Source organism: Octopus sinensis, linkage group LG12 (genome assembly GCF_006345805.1).
Source record: "Octopus sinensis linkage group LG12, ASM634580v1, whole genome shotgun sequence".
In the NCBI taxonomy this organism is placed as follows: Eukaryota; Metazoa; Mollusca; class Cephalopoda; order Octopoda; family Octopodidae; genus Octopus; species Octopus sinensis.
In genome coordinates, this window is record NC_043008.1 from 21,246,899 (window position 1) to 21,268,102 (window position 21,204).

At 36.8% G+C, this 21,204-nt stretch overlaps 1 protein-coding gene across 1 annotated transcript in view; it reads left to right on the plus strand.

Moving 5' to 3' along the window:
• The window catches only part of LOC118765693 (uncharacterized protein PB18E9.04c-like), a 206,946-nt gene that overhangs the window by 154,202 nt on the left and 31,540 nt on the right, over positions 1–21,204 (plus strand). The gene's annotated exons all lie outside the window — the stretch shown is intronic.

A 21,204-nucleotide genomic window follows, 5' to 3' on the forward strand; every position in this document is an offset into this window, starting at 1 on the left:
TGTAAAAACCATGCCAAAACAGACATGGAGCCTGGGCTTCTCTTCAGCTGGCCAGCTCCTGCCAAACCATCCAACCCATGCCAGCACAGGAAACAGATATTGCATGATGATGATGATATATATATTCTTTCGTTTTTGTTTTTATTTCTTACGTTTTAGTCCATTTTTCCACGCTTGGCCTTCCTGACACTATTTTGTTTTTCAAAGAAAGGATATATATATATATATATCCTTCGCCGTGATAGATCGTTAGCCACTACACACATTTTTTCTCTCCTTGTTTCTCTACTTGTTTCTTTCTGTGCTCCTTTCTGTGGAAGAGCCTAGGCTCGAAACGTTAGACTTTTTCAATTCCCGAGGGTTATACTAATACATCTGTTTGTTTTCTACACCACCTGTCTTCGTCTTTTGTTTTTTTGTGAATTCTCCCTGTATATATAAATATATATATATATATTTAATTATACACACACACACACATATATATATATATACATATACATATATTATATATGTATGTGTGTTTGTGTTTTTATGTGTGTGTAGTGTAATGTATGGATTCGTATAATGGTGTGACTATTACAAAAAGCTCCTTCAGTGGACTCGGCTAACATGCCACATAGTAATCCAATACAGAGGAGTTCCATGCAGTTGAAATCTGGGAGATCCTATCAATGAAACTTTATCATGAGGCATCAGAAGGTATAAGAAGTGAATATATTTATTTAACCAGTTGTCATCCTTAGGAGCTTTCTTCATGTAATAATAATTCCAGTGTACATCTTTTATCTTTTGTTTGTTTCAGTCATTAGACTGCAGCCATACTGGAGCATATGTTTACATGTCTGCTCTAATATGCATGCTATACATTATACAGTAAAATTGTATGTTCACAAATCATGGCAGGTACAGAAAGCTGGCTCATCAGATCACCAGAACATTGCAGTTACACCAATGCTTCAAATTATCTACATTGGTTTGTGAATATTCAACTATATTGTATAATGTGTTGCATACATCTTAGTGCAGACATGTAAACATAATTTGTTTAAACACCGAAATTATTATTACATAATTAAGGCTGTGAAACAGCTGTAATCCTAAAGATGACAAGTAGTTAAATAAATTTACTCACCTCTCATACCTCCTGACTTTTTATGGTATATATACATATGTGTATATATAAGCCATTAAAGTCAGGATGTATGAGAAGTGAAGATATATTTATTTATCCATGTGACATACTTATCATTATATCCCCTCCAGTTCATGTCTACCCATGCTTTTCTCTTTCACTTTCTCTCCCCCTCTCTTTCTATTATATATATACTCACACATACACATGTACACACACATATACACATATATCTATGCATATATATATATATATATATAGATATATATATATATATATATATATGTATGTATGTATATAAACCTTGGGCAAGTGTCTTGTACTAAAGCCTCAGGTCAACCAAAGCTTTGTGAGTGGGTCTGGCAGACGGAAACTGAAAGAAGCCTGTCATATATATATATATATACATATATATATATATATGCATATGTATAAATGTGTGTGTATGTATGAGTATATCTGTGTGTGTGTATGTGTATATATATATATATAAACAAGACATTTAATTTAGATAGAGAATGTAGATATACAGAGTTTCTTACAGCTGTTTCTAGACTAGCTGAGCATGTGAATAATCATGATGCTGTGGTGTACATGGTCTGATCAATAAGTATCCGGACTGTTGCCATTGTAATGACACTAAAGCACACAGAGTGAAGCTCCTTTGCACAGATTGACCTCAAACTCTGCTGTGCGTGTGCACTAAGTTTTAATGTTCTAGCACACTTTCGCTGTTTACAGCAGTGTTTGGAAGGAATGTGTGTAACATGTGATTGCTGCATTGACCATGACACAGAAAGTTGAGACGAGAATCTGCATCAGATTTTGCCAAAGGCTTGGTGATACCTGCTCAGAGGGTTACGCAAAGTTTTAAAATGTTTTCACTATTCTTGACACAATCAGGGAGATCTTGTGCAACTGAAACCCGAGTGTCTTTTTGGTCAGCTGAAAGCAGTTTTGGCACAAACTTGGCAGGCATGCATCTCATACCCAAATCTTCAGTGATAATGGAATGAACTGAACCGTAATTATTCTGCACATCCTCTGACAACTCACCGATGGTGATTTGACAATTTCCCCTCAAAGCTGCATGCATATCTGCAATGTTTTTTGCAGTTCTACTGACTGCAGGTTTCCCAGAACAATCATCAATATTGGCATTTTTGTAGCAATCTTAGAAACATCTGAACCACCCGTACACTTGTGTGTGGCTAATAAACTCCTCTCCACAAACTTTCTGCAACTTTGCCTAGGCCTCTGAGTACGTATCGCCATGACAACATTTTCTGTCATGGTCAATGGGACAATCACACATTACACACATTATTTCCAAGCACTGCTATAAACAGGACAAGTGAGCTAGAATGTTAAAACGTAGTGTACATGCACAGCAGAAGTCAAGGTCAAGGCGGCGAGCTGGCAGAAATGTTAGCACGCCGGGCGAAATGCTTAGCGGTATTTCGTCTGCCGCTACGTTCTGAGTTCAAATTCCTCCGAGGTCGACTTTACCTATCATCCTTTCGGGGTCGATAAATTAAGTACCAGTTACGCACTAGGGTCAATGTAATCAACTTAATCCATTTGTCTGTCCTTGTTTGTCCCCTCTGTGTTTAGCCCCTTGTGGGTAGTAAAGAAATAGGTATTTCATCTGCCGCTACGTTCTGAGTTCAAATTCATCGGGGGCGATAAATTAAGTACCAGTTACACTCTGAGGTCGATGTAATTGACTTAATCCGTTTTTCTGTCCTTGTTTGTCCCCTCTGTGTTTAGCTCCTTGTGGGAAATAAAGAAATAGGTATTTCGTCTGCCACTACATTCTGAGTTCAAATTCCGCCGAGGTCGACTTTGCCTTTCATCCTTTCGGGGTCAATTTAATAAGTACCAGTTACGCACTGGGGTCGATATAATCGACTTAATCCGTTTGTCTGTCCTTGTTTGTCCCCTCTATATTTTGCCCCTTGTGGGCAATAAAGAAATAAGAAGTCAAGGTCAATATGTGCCAAGCAGCTTTACTCTGTATGCTTTAGCTTTGTTACTATGGCAACAGTCAGGATACTTATTAATCAGACCTCATTGTCTAATTAAGCATGGACTCAGTATTCACAGACATGAGTTTTTATGCAACAAACTGGGCCAAATGGAAACAAACATAAATAAATCTTAAATTCACTCAGGGCGTCCCATACTGAATAATGTCATCCACCTGTTAGTGTTTAGCTATATTGATTTTTGAAGGAAGATATTAAAGGAATCGTAATTCTCATGACTTTCCAGTGGACATAAATAAAGGGAAATAGTTCTGAATGATAATGAAAATCTGTTGCAGGCAAAGATTATAGAGAACACAGCTATGTCCCATGATACTTGTTACGATTACATAGCCATCAGGTTATTGCCATAATTATTGAATAAGTATTTCCATAATCATGGCTGAAGGTCAAGAACCAGTCACAACCCATTCATTGCATTTTTATACTCTCTTTGGGAGATATACGAACAATTGGAATTCAGTTCTTCTCTTTCTTCTGCCTTATTTACTGATGGGTTAGCTTAAAGTCTTTATCTTGTCTTGGATACTTAAGGGCAGAGAAGATTTAAATTTGGAGTTCTTCTCTTAATGTTCAATCCCAGATCATCCACCAAGTTCAACTTCTTGTTCTGCTTTCTCCTTGAGGCATGCTTTAACAAAAGCTAAAGGGTGCCTTACTCCCAATGATCTAACATCACACCAGACCCAACCAAATTGTAATTTCTAAGCTCCCACATAACATATATACATATATATATATATATATGTTAGGAAGGGCATCCAGCCGTAGAAACACTGCCAGATCAGACTGGGCCTGATGCAGCCTTCTGGCTTCACAGACCCCAGTTGAACCATCCAACCCATGCTAGCATGGAAAGCGGATGTTAAACGATGATGATGATGATGATGTATGTATGTATTTATATATATTATATATAAAGTTAATCCAAACATGAAAACACAAAGACAAAACACAATAATGCGAGGACGTGGAACAAATATAGTATTATTGGACACTCAGGAAGGAAGGGAAGAAGGAGGGCTTTACATTTCGAGCGGAGCTCTTCTTCAGGAACATAGGAAAAGGAAAGATCCATTTATATATATATATATATATATATATATATATATATATATATATATAATATATATATATATATATATATATATATATATATATATATATATATATATATATAATATATATATATATATATATATATATATATATATATATATCTTTTATCTTATATCTTTTACTTGTTTCAGTCATTTGACTGCGGCCATGCTGGAGCACCGCCTTTAATCGAGCAACTCGACCCGGGACTTATTCTTTGTAAGCCCAGTACTTATTCTATTGGTCTCTTTTGCCGAACTGCTAAGTGACAGGGACATAAACACACCAGCATCGGACACACACACACACATATATATATATACGTATATACGACGGGCTTCTTTCAGTTTCCATCTACCAAATCCACTCACAAGGCTTTGGTCGGCCCGAGGCTATAGTAGAAGACACTTTCCCAAGGTGCCACGCAGTAGGACTGAACCCGGAACCATGTGGTTGGTAAACAAGCTACTTACCACACAGCCACTCCTGCGCCTATATATATATAAAGATAAATATTAGATATTTTAAGACATTTAGTCCAGTAGCACACCACTGTTTCTGCTTCTCCCTCTCTCTTTTTTTCCATGCTTTATTTTGTTAATATTTCTTCAACAAAATATTCCAGATAAATGTGTCTGGGTGTGTTTACATACAAATATTACCAAACAATAGACTATTTGTTATTCAAATGTCAATATAATTTCCTTTTAACAAAAATTTAATTTAGTAGTTATGATATTTAATTCTTTGTATTTAACTTTTCATTTCTATATCGTTTCCTTTTTTTTTCTTTATCTTTCTCTGATTTCATTAAACTGCCATACTATTGTATGGTGTTGTATTTATTGTATTTATTGATATAATTTTGACAAAAATACATAATTATTTACTTAAGGAAAGTGGTAGCAATTTTTTTTTTAATATTTCATTAACGACTTTATATATTTCTTTCTTTTGTAACGTAATGAATACAATGAAAACAAGTTCATAAGGCAAGCCAGTCTGTAAGTGTGAGAGAATAGCAATAAAATATTGAATGTCAGTGAATTCTTGCTTCTTAATAAGAAAATGTTGGTGTTATAAGCTGAGAGACGATTTACTTTAATATGAGGTGTGTGAATGTTTTGTTATATTTTTGTGTATGATAATAGCATAGAATACCGAAGTATGGAGCACCAACAAAGAACATGTTAATCTGTTAAATCGTGTGTAATGGGTGCATCATTAGCACCATTGCCAATACTCTCTGGTGAACTGGCAGGGTCATTAGAGCATTGAGTAGAATCAAAATCCCCCTCCTCCCCCTCCTCCCCCTCCTCTCCGCCTACTCCTCCTCCCTGCCTCCTCCTCTCCGCCTCCTCCCCTCCGCCTCCTCCCCTCCACCCCTCCCCTCCTCCTCCTCCTCACCATCATCATCATCACCACCACCATCATCATCATCATCATCACCATCACCACCACCACCATCATCATCATCATCATCATCATCATCATCATCATCATCATGTAGTACCCGCTTTCCATGCTGGCATGGGTTAGACGGTTTGACTGAGAATGGTAAGCTGGAGAGCCGCACCGAGTTCCAGTCTGATTTGGTGTGGTTACTATGGTTGGATGCCCTTCTTAATGCTAATCACTCCAAGAGTGTAATGGGTGCTCTTTATGTGCCACCAGCATTAGAGCCAGTTGTGTGACACTGGCATCAGCCACAACTATGATTTCACCTGGCTTGACGAATCTTCTCAAGCATGGAATATTGCCAAGGGTTTCATTGTTCCAATTCTATGATTGAATTGAAATCCTACCGAGGTCAATGTTGCTGTCCTTCCTTTTGGGGGGTGGGGATAGAAAAGTAGCAATCCATGGTGATGTGTTGGCAAAACTGTAAGAACATCAGACCAGTTGTTTTGCAATATCTGTTTCAGCCCTTTGCACTAAGATTTCAAATCCCACCATTGTTTATTTCGGTACTAGACACAATCTGTTACCTTGTTTAACACCACTATTACCCCTGGCATCTCTGGGAATTTTTGCAGAATCCACTCTGTTGCAAGCAGTTGAACTAACACTTTGTTTTAGGATACGTTCCTTACTTCTCTCAGTCTTGGAGTCCCTGTAAAAAGATCATGGAGACTGCATTCCATCCTTGTAAAAGACAAGAAAAAATTTCAAACAACAAAAAAATTGGATGCTATTTCTTTTCTCAATGATTATTCATTGTGAACTTCTTCTATATGGGGAAGAAATTCCAGGGATTTAGAGCTTTCTGTGAAGAACAACAGAACAAACAGTGCTATATTTCATGGTACTTAAGACACACCTTTCCCCTGACCAAAATGTCTCAAAAATCACCTCAGCTTTTGTATACAAAATTGGGTTTCCCACATGCTTTAATGCACTAAAAACTGTTTTTCTCCTATGTACGCTGCTGAAATTGGGGTGCATCTAATATGCCCTTGCATCTTTTACACCATCAAATATAGTTTTTAAAGTGGAATCTGGGGTGTGTGATAGTGGTGGTGGTGGTGGGGGGGTAAGACATAGTACTGTTATGATTACTTGTTTGATTGTTTGAGTATCTATAACATGCTGAAACTCTGAATTCAAATTAAATTTTTTATTTTTTAAAGAATGGTTGCCAAGTAAAATAAAACAATAATTTTCATTTTGTTTTTCAAAACAGCTCTTTTGTGCAAGTTATCATTAACTTTGTAAAATCAATTTAATATTGTATGGTAGATTATAAAATCGACAACAGAATTAATTACAGCAAAATCAAAATACACACATAGGTACATGGCAACATGCTTTTGCATATATTAGTGATTCTAACTGTTAGTTGTGCAAAATAGAATCTATTACAGACTATATTGATAAGGGAAAAGTTTGTTTTTGTTTTTAGTCATTAACTTTTTGGTTATAGTAGCATTTCTGTCTTTACATTCTGAGTTCAGATTCCACCGAGGTTGACTTAGCCCTTCATCCTTTCAGGGTTGATAAAATAAGTACCAGTTGAATACTGTGGTTAATGTAATTGACTTATCCACTCCCTCAAAATTGCCAGCCTTGGGTCAAAATTTGAAATCAAAATTGGGCCACTTTGCTTTTCATCTTTTTGGAGTCGATAAAATAAGTACCAGCTGAATGCTGGGGTTTGTGTAATTGACTTATGCCCTCCACTGATACTGCTGGTCTTATGCCAAAATTTGAACCCAATACTGGTCCTTCTGTTTCTTTAACTTTTTGATTGGTACCTTCATTTATGAGAATTTTCAGTTTGTTGGTGTCTCCATCACCAGCATTACCCTTGTCTTTAAATACAAATACATGCCAGAGTCTTCTGGAAGGGATTAACATTATTTTTTTTAGAGGTAATCCATTTCAGTTGTTTGTATTTCTTCAACACATGTAAAACTTTCTCTCTCAGTTCCTCTATTTCTGTTTCTTTCTTTAAAGTTTGTTAACCGAATATTCAATTTATTTTATGTTTCAGTAAGAAATCCATTCAATGCTTGTTGCAAACTATAGCCCTCTGTTTGGCACCAGTTTTGGGGATTCGGTCAATTGCTTTTTACTAAGATTTTACTTGTTTACTTGTTCGTGCTATATTTTCCCTTCTGAAGAATCTTTATCTTCTTGAGAATCTGTAGTCATTGATGTGGGCTACTACAGCCTTATCAAATTTTATTATTGTGAGATGGGCATACAAGGTCATGGTTACTCTGAAAGGATCCTTGAATCTTAATTGAATTTTTCTGTGTTATTGATTGAATTTTATGATTTGTGTTTCAGCCATTGGTGTCAGTTTAGATTGGATTATTCCTGACCTGCAAGCTCTTTGCTCTTATCTGCTTGTCACAATACCATGATTTAAAGCAGTGGTTTTCAACATGGGTCCACTTGACCCTTGTGGGTCCATAAAAGGTTTTCTTGTTAAAATTTATCTGCAATAAATTGGCCATACTTGTATAATGCACAACATATTTTAACAAATTTTCATACAGCTGCTAATAATATTTAATCATAAAAATATAATGGGATCTTTTAAAACATCAAAGGGCTACAAAGATCCAGCAGAGTAAAATAAGATTCAAAGGGAACCATAGGCAAAAAAGGGGTTGAGAATCACTGATTTAAAAGAAAGGTAATTTGATGTTTATGATATCTTTTTATATTCCTCACCCTAGTTTTTTATCAGAAGTTGATAAATATCTTAACATCTGAGATGGGTTGTTGTTAATGAGAAAAATAATAGTTTTTCTCAAGTTGTTTGTTCTGTAATCATAAAAACTTTCTGCAATTATCTGGAGTTAATTTCATATATTTACAATAAACAAATGTTTATCAATGTTTTTGCTTGTAAAATAGATTTTCTTTTCCTGCATTAGTTATATATAAATTTTTTTTACCACACATGGCACGACAGTTTTGGAGAAATGTTATGGTTCTAATTCACTTAGCAAGTCTTTTAGTATTTAGTATAAGTGGTACACTTGAGAAGATCGTCTGAAAGTTTTTTACTTGTGCAACAATAATGATATTTGGAAGCAATTATCTGTATCTGTTATGTTAAATACTATATAGAGATTAGTCATGAAATAAAACTAGTTTAATTTCCATTGATTATATCCACAAACAGCTAGAGAAATACATGCAAAGACAAACACACCAAACACACACACAAACACTGACAAACTGATTTATAACAAATTCGGTTTCCCATTTCAGAAAACCTAAAGTAGATAGAAAAAAAGAAAATTACAAACTTTATCTCTTCATAAATATAAAACTATGCTTCCTCTGTTATAATGTGATACAATTTTGACCTCAGTTGTAAGGTTGTATTATCGGGATAATAATGTTATCCAAAATATCCTAAATTGTCTCCAGAAAACATTTTCTTTTCTTGTATCACATTATACTGCAATCTCCTTATCCGAGACCCTATTGGTTGTTTTAAAGTGCTGTTTTTGACAGCACAATCTTGGTTCTTTGGATAATTACTTAAAACATAATTTAAGTAATTCTCTAATAATTAACGTCTTTCAATGAATTCTTATCTCATGCTTTACTTCTGTTATTTAATGTTTGTTTTCTTTGGTAACCTACACTTGAATGCATTAAAATACACTCACAAGCAGACACACAGACACACACACACATGCACATATATATATACATATATATACATATTTGTATCTAAATATATATTTAGATAGATATGTATGTATATATATATATATATATATATATATATGTATATATATATATATTATATATATATATATATAATATATATATATATATATATATATATATATATATATATTATATATATATATATATATACTTACATACATACATACATACATACATACATACACACATATATATATATTTATGTTCTAGTCATTTCTACAATTGTTTTAGTATGTGCTTAACTGTAAGAAACCAATACTGAAGTATGTTATTCATCTGTCATCCTTACTATCATTTGTGTTCCGGCTGTTGCATAAGGATGTACTATGCTGTACTAGGTTTGGCTGGCACGAACAGAAAAAGTCTCTTTCTCCCTCACTCTAAACAAACTTAATTACGTCCCCACTATACTGTTACCGGCACCATCAACTCTATGTCTAGTTTATCTCAGCCTTCCTCTTTATGTTGCTATCAATAACACAACATTATTCTTACCAATTCCTCAACTTTGACTATCTCATTTATATTTCACTAACCTGATAAACAAATTTTATTGCCCGACTTGCTAACAGCATGATTGCAGTGATTATGTTCCGTGGTTAATCATCATTATCATTTTATTGTCATCATCATCATCAGCAGTGGCAGTGGTGCGGTTGTTGTCGGTGGGGCTCACAGTGGTGTTATTGGCATTGTTGGTGGTGGCGGTGTCAGCATAGTCACAGTGGCATCATCATTATCATTGTCATCATCATCATCATCATCATCATCATCATCGTTTCATAGTCATCATTTCAACAGCTTTTCTACCATGCTGTTTTGAGTTGGCCTGAGCTATCTCATAGTACCTTGCTAATCATCTTAGTCTTTTCATGACCCAGCTATCCCATAGTACCTTGCTAATCATCTTAGTCTTTTCACGACCCAGCATTTTCAGATCAGACTTCACTATTTCTTCCTGCCTTTCACCTTCTTCCATTATGGCCACCCTTCACCAGCAGTTCTTGCCATTTCTATCGCAACATTCGTTGTCATTGTACATCACATATTTGCACCAATGCAGTGATTCTAGTCTGTTGCACATATTATCTGGTATCTTTAAAGGCCCAGTCATTCTCTGTCATGGTCTTGGCTAACATCTAACATTACACACCTCAAAACTTCATACATTCCTTGTTAATTTTTTTTCTCTAGATTCCATAGAATTTCCACTTTCGTGTTGAGCCTCTTTCAAGTGTTGGGCCTCTTTCGAGTGTTGGGCTTCTTTCGAGTGTTGGTCCTCTTTTGAGTGTTGGTCCTCTTTCGAGTGTTGGTCCTCTTTCAAGTGTTGGTCCTCTTTCGAGTGTTGGACCTCTTTCGAGTGTTGGTCCTCTTTCGAGTGTTGGACCTCTTTTGAGTGTTGGGCCTCTTTTGAGTATTGGGCCTCTTTTGAGTATTGGGCCTCTTTTGAGTATTGGGCCTCTTTCAAGTATTAGGCCTCTTTCAAGTGTTGGGCTTCTTTTAAGTGTTGGGCCTCTTTCGAGTGTTGGGCCTTTTTTGAGTGTTGGGCCTCATGGAGGCAATGACCAAGACCTTTGGTATTATGTCATTCTTGAGAAGAAGGCCTATCAAGCTAAACAAAATCACAGTCATGGCAGATACAGGTATCACACAAATTGGCATGTAAACACACCCCAGTGTTATGCAAATGGCACCTGTGCCGGTGGCACATAAAAGCACCCATTACACTCAGAGTGAATGATGATGATGGTGATGATGATGATTGTCCTTGCCTTACTACAGTCCCATTTGCAGAGAGATGTCCCTTGTTGCCATTAGAGGGAACAACTTTCTACGTTTGTGAGACTGCCACTTATCTTAGCTAATATGTGTCCATATTAGGGAATTATTTAAATTATTTAAATTAATTAAATTCTAAATAATAATAATAATAATAATAATAATAATAATGGATTTGGTTTGCAAGATTCTTTATATGAGTTCATGTGTTGAAGCATATTCTGTTGTGTCTGGGGAGAGTAATTTTCTTTCTGTATTGAAAAGGTTGCAAGATGCAATGAAAATTTTAGGAAAATAAAGATAAGAAATAAGCGGAAATTTTACCAGTGAGTGTGTTAAATTATAAGGCACAAAAAGAAAATGATTCTCTCTAGACACAACAGAATAATAATGAAATTATTGTGTATAGTGCTCAGGTGTACTACAACTCATCAAAGGTGCATGTACAGTACATAGAATTATGTACAAAAGTCAGGAAGGCGAACAGTGTATGAGTCATGATATACATGTGTGCATGCGTATGGAGGGGGGATATCAGGTGTAGTGTTGACGAATTTCAGGAAGCATAGAGGTTTTAAAGGATGCAATGTCTCAGCAACTAACAACTGGTGCAAGTAGTTTGTACCATGCTTCAACAACTCTGAATGTGAAAAAATATATTTCTGAAAGTCATGGGAGCTGTGCTGTTTTATGACTTTGTAGGCATGCCCATTGTGTGTTAGACACATGGAGACCCAAAAGGTGCTCAAGGTGGTTTTTGGTGCGACGGTTAATAATTTTGTGGGTGTTTACTAAGTTTTGATAAATACGGCACCAGCTGGAAAACAGAAACTATGCAACTAGGTATTTTTCAGTGAATGATTATAAGAAATGTCTATAATAATTTGAACATTTCTGTGAAGACATTTCCTTGCTAGTGATAATGAATACCCCCAGATCACCATGTTTGGGAGGGTTGATAGTGTAGAAATAGACAAGTGCACTTTTGCTGATCACTGAGACCCATTTAAGTGGTTTTATGTAATATGTAAATACATAACTTGGAGTGGTTGGCATTGGGAAGGGCATCCAGCTGTAGAAACCATGCCAAACCAAAGTGGAACTTGGTGCAGCTCTCCGGGTTACCAGTTCCAGTCAAACCACATAACCCATGTCCGCATGGAAAGCAAATGCTAAGTGATGATGATGATGATGATGATGATGATGATGATGTATGTGAAGGCATGTGGGCCGTCTTTTGGACTGTTTGGCTTAGGGTCATAAGTTCATGAGTTCAATTCCTGCACTTGGGAGTGCACTGTGTGCTTGAGCGAGGCACTTCATTGCATCTGACCCATGCAAGCATGGAAAAGTGAATGTTAAACACTGAATGATGATAAAGCAGAAGAAGAAGAAGAAGAAGAATATGATAATGACGATGGCGATGTTGATGATGATGATGATGATGACGACAACAAAGAAGAAGAAGGGAAGAAGAAGAGGAAGAAGAAGATGATAATGATGATGACAACAAAGAAGAAGAAGAAGATGATGACGAAGAAGAAGATGATAATGATGATGGCGATGTTGATGATGATGATGATGATGACGACAACAAAGAAGAAGAAGAAGGGAAGAAGAAGAGGAAGAAGAAGAAGAAGAAGAAGAGGAAGACGAAGAAGAAGAAGAAGAAGAAATAATAATAATAATAATAATAATAATAATAATAATATGATGATGATATAGATTTTTCCATCATGAAAAACTGTGTCCAATCTATTTGCAATGAACAACTCGTGTGAATTTGAATTTATGTTCTTTTGTCAATAGAGACAAAGTCTTCGAATCAGCTGAATTTGCACTCAAAACTGTGGGTTGCTATCAGCAAGAAAGTACAGCATTTTTTATATAAAGTTATGAATGGAAAATAGGAACAAAGCAGTTATTGAATTTCATGTTTAATAATTGTGATTAATTTCACTCTTTACAGTTTTTTTTTTCTTTTTTTTTAAAAATCTAATTGCTACATTTACATTGGAATTTTATGCACTAAGTCAAAAGACATTTTGAGTTCAGGTTGTTTGCACACAATGCACTGCGGTTCAATAATAAAAAAAAAGAAATTAAATTAGCATTTAGAAAATTTACTTGGCTTTTTTCATCTTCAAGCGTGATAAGGAATTTGTCGAGGGTGCAAAAATTAATCAAACATTACCCTGGAGATGCTGAGCATAGACAATGTTAGGCATCGCTATTGTAGATGTTCTCATAGTTGATCAACGCTGTTGCTCACTTTCAAGTAAACAATAGATAACAAAACTACAATAAATCACGTTGGTATCACTGTTTCAATCAGCTGCTGCAACAAATATATCAGAATTAATGCTGTCAAATTTTTATTTAAGCGAGGACAACAAAGACCTAGTCACCTATATTAAAAGTGTACGTCTGAATCTCGTGAAACGGTTAATGTATTGGTATTGGTTATAGCGTAAATGACAATTGTTTGTGTGTGTGTGTGTGGGGGGGTGCGTGTACTTGTGTATGTGTGGCTGTGTATATATGCATGTATGTATACACACATGCATGCTGTCTGTCTATGTGTGTGTGTGCATATATATATGTATATATATATATATATATATACACACACATACATTTATATATGTGTGTGTATATATGCACACACATATACGTGTAAGTGTATATATGTATATATATCTATATCTATCTATATATATATATATATATATACACACAGCATGCGTGTATACATACATGCATATACATATAGCCACACATACACAAGTACACACACATACCCATCCACCCACACACACACATATATACACACAGACATATGCATATATATGTGTGTACCCCCCCCACACACACACATACATATGCATATCTATATAAATATTTATTTTTTGTTAGCAAAATTTACAAAGAGACTAAAGGACCAAGTGTTTCTTTGCATATAATATATATATAATCTTTCATAATGTCCTGTCTGTTAACAGTATTGTATGATGGTGTGTATGCATGCGCACATGAGAATGTGTATATATATATATATATATATGCATAAACGAATATGTGTGTATGTATGTGTGATCGTAATGTCTTTATCGCTCTGCTGTCCAACTTTCCTGGCATTAAACTATTGTGGAACTCCGCAAACATTATTTTGCTTATGCATTCATTGATAATCAATGGAAAATGCTATTTCTTTTCATCTCACTTTGTCTCATCTTTTGAATACTTTCTTCTGTAAACTGTCTGCTCTATTCGGTATCATTGGAAATGCTGTATGTGATAAAGCATGCTGGTATCATTAACAATGAATTGTGATGGCATATGTGATAACCGTGAAGTTCATTTCTCTTTCTCTCCTGCCTTATCTTCCCCCTCTCTCTCTCTGTCTTCATTTCTCTCTCTCTTAGTCTCACTGTCATTCTCTCTCTCTCTCTCTCGGTATATATAATGTTTATATATACTGAGAAGTAATGAAAGGTGTATATTGAATTATGGTTTAAAAATTTTTTCGTTTTTCTCTTTCTCTTTCCGCCAGATTGCCAGTCTTTCATGTTTCCTCTGTTGAAATTTTATACATTGGTAATTAAAGGATTAACTCATCCTTTCTCGTCTTCCAATAATTGCATCCCAATTTCATCAAGCTTCTTAAGCTATCTATGTCCGAAATTTTCTGATCAGTGTGTTATAATGATACCTCTCCTTGACAAGTGGTTGACCCTCCAGGATAGATTGTTAGATTGTGCATATTTTAAGTAGCTCAGCCATTGAATTAAGAACTGACACATTGCTAAGAAAATATTGATTAGTTTGCTTATGATGAATGATGTGATATCGTTACACCACAGTGTGTAGATATACTGTACGGAATTTAGCTAATCAAATATATAGAGCCGACATACACTATCGTCATATACTAGATACGGCATGTCTCCTTTGTAGCCCTTGTCTAATCTCCTTTTGCTTCACAGTCTATCATTTCTAGACTTGTAATCTCCGTTGTCTTACTCTTTTGATACCACCACACCTGAGACCAACCCTGGTACCAAGACATCACCACCACTGCCACTGTCTTTGTCCTTGTCATTTTAATGTACACTCATGGAGTGGTTGGCTTTAGGAAGGGCATCCAGCTGTAGAAACACTGCCAAATCATACTGGAGCCTGGCGCAACCTCCCGGCTTCCCAGACCCCGGTCAAACCGTCCAACCCATGCTAGCATGGAAAACGGATATTAAACGATGATGATGATGATGATGATGATTTCCATGCTCGGATGGGTCAGATGGAACTTATCAAGGCAGATCTTCTATGGCCAGGTGCTCTCTTCTCATCAACCCTCACCTATTTCCATATAAGGTAAAATTTCCCCCTGGCCAGACATGTTTTCACAGAATATTGGAAAAGAAAGGACAGTAACACTCATTTATGATTATCATGCAATGTCAAAGCAAGGAGACAATAACACACATATACATATATATATATATATATATGCATAAACGAATATGTGTGTATGTATGTGTGATCGTAATGTCTTTATCGCTCCACTGTCCAACTTTCCTGGCATTAAACTATTGTGGAACTCCGCAAACATTATTTTGCTTATGCATTCATTGATAATCAATGGAAAATGCTATTTCTTTTCATCTCACTTTGTCTCATCTTTTGAATACTTTCTTCTGTAAACTGTCTGCTCTATTCGGTATCATTGGAAATGCTGTATGTGATAAAGCATGCTGGTATCATTAACAATGAATTGTGATGGCATATGTGATAACCGTGAAGTTCATTTCTCTTTCTCTCCTGCCTTATCTTCCCCCTCTCTCTCTCTGTCTTCATTTCTCTCTCTCTTAGTCTCACTGTCATTCTCTCTCTCTCTCTCTCGGTATATATAATGTTTATATATACTGAGAAGTAATGAAAGGTGTATATTGAATTATGGTTTAAAAAGATTTTTCGTTTTTCTCTTTCCGCCAGATTGCCAGTCTTTCATGTTTCCTCTGTTGAAATTTTATACATTGGTAATTAAAGGGATTAACTCATCCTTTCTCGTCTTCCAATAATTGCATCCCAATTTCATCAAGCTTCTTAAGCTATCTATGTCCGAAATTTTCTGATCAGTGTGTTATAATGATACCTCTCCTTGACAAGTGGTTGACCCTCCAGGATAGATTGTTAGATTGTGCATATTTTAAGTAGCTCAGCCATTGAATTAAGAACTGACACATTGCTAAGAAAATATTGATTAGTTTGCTTATGATGAATGATGTGATATCGTTACACCACAGTGTGTAGATATACTGTACGGAATTTAGCTAATCAAATATATAGAGCCGACATACACTATCGTCATATACTAGATACGGCATGTCTCCTTTGTAGCCCTTGTCTAATCTCCTTTTGCTTCACAGTCTATCATTTCTAGACTTGTAATCTCCGTTGTCTTACTCTTTTGATACCACCACACCTGAGACCAACCCTGGTACCAAGACATCCCACCACTGCCACTGTCTTTGTCCTTGTCATTTTAATGTACACTCATGGAGTGGTTGGCTTTAGGAAGGGCATCCAGCTGTAGAAACACTGCCAAATCATACTGGAGCCTGGCGCAACCTCCCGGCTTCCCAGACCCCGGTCAAACCGTCCAACCCATGCTAGCATGGAAAACGGATATTAAACGATGATGATGATGATGATGATGATTTCATGCTCGGATGGGTCAGATGGAACTTATCAAGGCAGATCTTCTATGGCCAGGTGCTCTCTTCTCATCAACCCTCACCTATTTCCATATAAGGTAAATTTCCCCCTGGCCAGACATGTTTTCACAGAATATTGGAAAAGAAAGGACAGTAACACTCATTTATGATTATCATGCAATGTCAAAGCAAGGAGACAATAACACCACTATACATATATATATATATATAATATATATATATACATACTCTCTTTTCTCTTTACTCTTTTACTCTTTTACTTGTTTCAGTCATTTGACTGCGGCCATGCTGGAGCACCGCCTTTAGTTGAGCAAATCGACCCCGGAACTTATTCTTTGTAAGCCCAGTAATTATTCTATCGGTCTCTTTTGCCGAACCGCTAAATGATGGGGACGTAAACACACCAGCATCGGTTGTTAGGCAATGCTAGGGGGACAAACACAGACACACAAACACACACATACATATATATATATATACGACAGGCTTCTTTCAGTTTCCGTCTACCAAATCCACTCACAAGGCATTGGTCGGCCCGGGGCTATAGCAGAAGACACTTGCCCAAGATGCCACGCAGTGGGACTGAACCCGAAACCATGTGGTTGGTTAGCAAGCTACTTACCACACAGCCACTCCTGCGCCTATACATGTATATGTATGATAGACTTCTTTTGGCTTCCATCTACCAAATCCATTCTTAAGGCTTTGGTTGACCCAGGGCTATGGTAGAAAGCACTTTTCTAAGGTATCACACACTAAGATTGAACCTGGAACTATGTAGTTGGGAAGCAGACTCCTCGTGACATAGTCACACCTATCAAAATATCCCTTTGATTTATGTTCAAACCACCAGCTTAGTTCTACATTTAAGAGATGTGGAAATATGTACAAGGGCATATGGCGTAGTGGTTAAGAGTGTAGGCTACTAACCCCAAGATTCCAAGTTCCATATCCAGGCAGTGACCTGTATAATAATAATAATGATAATGATAATGATAATGATAATGATAATAATAATAATAATAATAATAACATTGAAAAATATCTTAGGAATGAGAACCCAGGTTCAAAGTTTCCCCAAGACACCTGATGAAGACTGGAGGGTATATCAGCTAAAACGTGTTAACAACAAACGAGATTAGGACAAATATCTGTAAATAATGTAAATAATGTACCAGCTTAGTTATTTTGCTAAATTTTTCAATATTTTCAAAATTAATTGAAACAAAAGCAGTTTATTCTTGACAACAGGGTTAAGTAGTTAGATACCATTAAGATTGTAGTGGGGAGGGAGGGATGGTTACTTCAGATTTTGGGGTATTTCACTATTATTTGTGGTTTGTATATCACAACAGTCTTTTTACATGCCAGGACTTTCAAAACTTTATTTTGTTTAATAAAAATGTGTATAATCTCCACAAATCTGACTATTCTACTCTCATCTTAATGAATTGAAATCTGAACAAGAGTTTATTTTTCCTAGTATGGTATATTCATAGTTATCTTTCTAAATCTTGGTGTGTCGGCTTTTGTTTGTTTAAACCATAGTTGAAAAAGTAAGTACTAGTAATGAGCTCATCGGTACTCCACCTGACATATTATTAGTTTGTCCAATATCATTGATGAAGACCAAGGACACCACCTTAAAATCTTTTCCGAGTTATACAGATTCAAAGGGCTGGTTTACAGGTTTCCATGGCGTACATATCAACCCACTAGATGGGACGCTGGTCAGTTGCAGGATTACTCATTTTTGCCAGCTGAGTGGACTGGAGCAACGTAGAATGAAGGGTTTCGCTCAAGAGCACATGTCACCCAGTCCAGGAATTGATATCACAATCTTAGGATCATGACTCCAACACCATAACCACTAAACCACACACCTCGACATTCTTTGTAATAATATTACCATCTAATAGGTGCAGGAGTGGCTGTGTGGTAAGTAGCTTGCTTACCAACCACATGGTTCCGGGTTCAGTCCCACTGCGTGGCACCTTGGTCAAGTGTCTTCTGCTATAGCCCCGGGCCGACCAAAGCCTTGTGAGTGGATTTGGTAGATGGAAACTGAAAGAAGCCCGTCGTATATATGTATATATATATATATATACACATATATATATCATCATCATCATCATCATCGTGTGTGTGTGTGTGTGTGTGTGTGCATGTATGTTTGTGTGTCTGTGTTTGTCCCCCTAGCATTGCTTGACAACTGATGCTGGTGTGTTTATGTCCCTGTCACTTAGCGGTTCGGCAAAAGAGACTGATAGAATAAGTACTGGGCTTACAAAGAATAAGTCCCGGGGTCGAGTTGCTCGATTAAAGGCGGTGCTCCAGCATGGCCACAGTCAAATGACTGAATCAAGTAAAAGGGAAAGTAAAAGAGAGTAATTAACTTGAGGGTGGGTGGTAGGGAAAATGTAGTCGTTAAGGGAGAAATCATAAGCTCAGTAAATAATTAACTTGAGGATAAAAGTCATGTTACTTTCTAATTCACAACCATTAGTATTTAAGTTAATACTTAGAATCTAATTAATTGGATACTGATTCTGTTCTGTTTTTCCTGTAAACACTCTTTTTATTTTAAAACAATCTGAAGAATATTGAGTTATGTTTAGTGTTTAATGAGTGTTTAAAGGGCACCATTTGAGCGTGATCGTTACCAAAGTCGCCTTACTGGCACCTGTGCTGGGGGCATGTGTAAAAGGATTTGAGCCAGGTCATTGCCAGTACTGCCGGACTGGCCCCCTTGCCGGTGGCACATAAAAAGCACCCACTACACTCTCAGAGTGGTTGGCATTAGGAAGGGCATCCAGCTGTAGAAACTCTGCCAAATCAAGATTGGAGCCCAGGAGTCAAATGAGTTCACCCCGAAACACCTACAGAAGACTAGAGAGAAAGAGTTCAGAAATTAAATTTACATTTATTATAGATTTGCTTGTAAAAGGTCAGAATGGTCTGAAAGGAGTCAGTAGGTTGTTTGTAATATTAAAGGAGTTGTTTAAACAAAAGGTTGGCCAAATGTAATGCTTCAGTGTGTCTTTAATATTTTATAGATCAAAGAATTTGTAGAGGATATATGTCAACCATGTATCTCCTCTGTAGCAAGGCATCTGTGCATGACCTTCTGTGATACTTTAAACCTCCCAACACATGGTATAAGGCCATTTCCCTGCCCCCATTCCCAACACTTAGATGAGGGAGCTTTTCCTTTTCTTGTTGTTTTCCTGTCTTGAAAGTTACTTGGTGACTCTACTAATGCTGGTGGCACAGAAAAAGTCACCAACTACACACTATAAAGGGGTTGGCATTTGGAAGGGCATCCAGCTACAGAAACCATGCCGAAGCTGACGTTGGAGCTTATTGCAGTCCTATGGCTCTCCAGATCTGGCCTAACCAACCAACCTGTCAATGACAAAGTTAAAGAAAATACAGCCTCAACAATTATGGCACTTTGAATTCATTATTCGTGGCAGTTACGTAAGAAGCAATGCAACCTGTACATAAAAAAAGTCAACATGTTTTGATGACTGGCGTTCGTGCTAGCAGGGTGCAAAGAGCACCATCTGAGCGTGATCATTGACAGAGCGGCTAACCGGCTTCCGTGCCAGTGGAATTTAAAGGGCACCATTCGAGTGTGATCGTTACCAGCGTCGCCTTACTGGCACTTGTGCCCGTGTTAGTAGGGTGCCAAGAGCACCATCTGTGTGTGATCGTTGCCAGAGCAGCGAACTGGCTTCCGTGCCAGTGGCGCGTAAAAGGGCACCATTCAAGCGTGATCGTTACCAGCATCGCCTTACTGGCACCTGTGCTGGAGGCATGTGTAAAAGGATTTGAGCCAGGTCGTTGCCAGTACCGCATGATTGGCCCCCCGTGCCGGTGGCATGTAAAAAGCACCCACTACACGCTCAGAGTGGTTGGCGTTAGGAAGGGCATCCAGCTGTAAAAACTCTGCCAAATCAAGATTGGAGCCTGGTGCAGCCATATGGTTCGCCAGCCCTCAGTCAAAATCGTCCAACCCATGCTAACATGGAAAGCGGACTTTAAACAATGATGATGATGTTCTGATAGGTTATATATTGAGTTGATTCAGTTATGAAATGGAGTTAGCAAATCAGTGACAAATTACCAAACTAATTGCACGGATAATAAATTTGAAACTTATTTGAAATTTAAAAAGCGTTTTGAATGTTTTGGAATAGCTTAT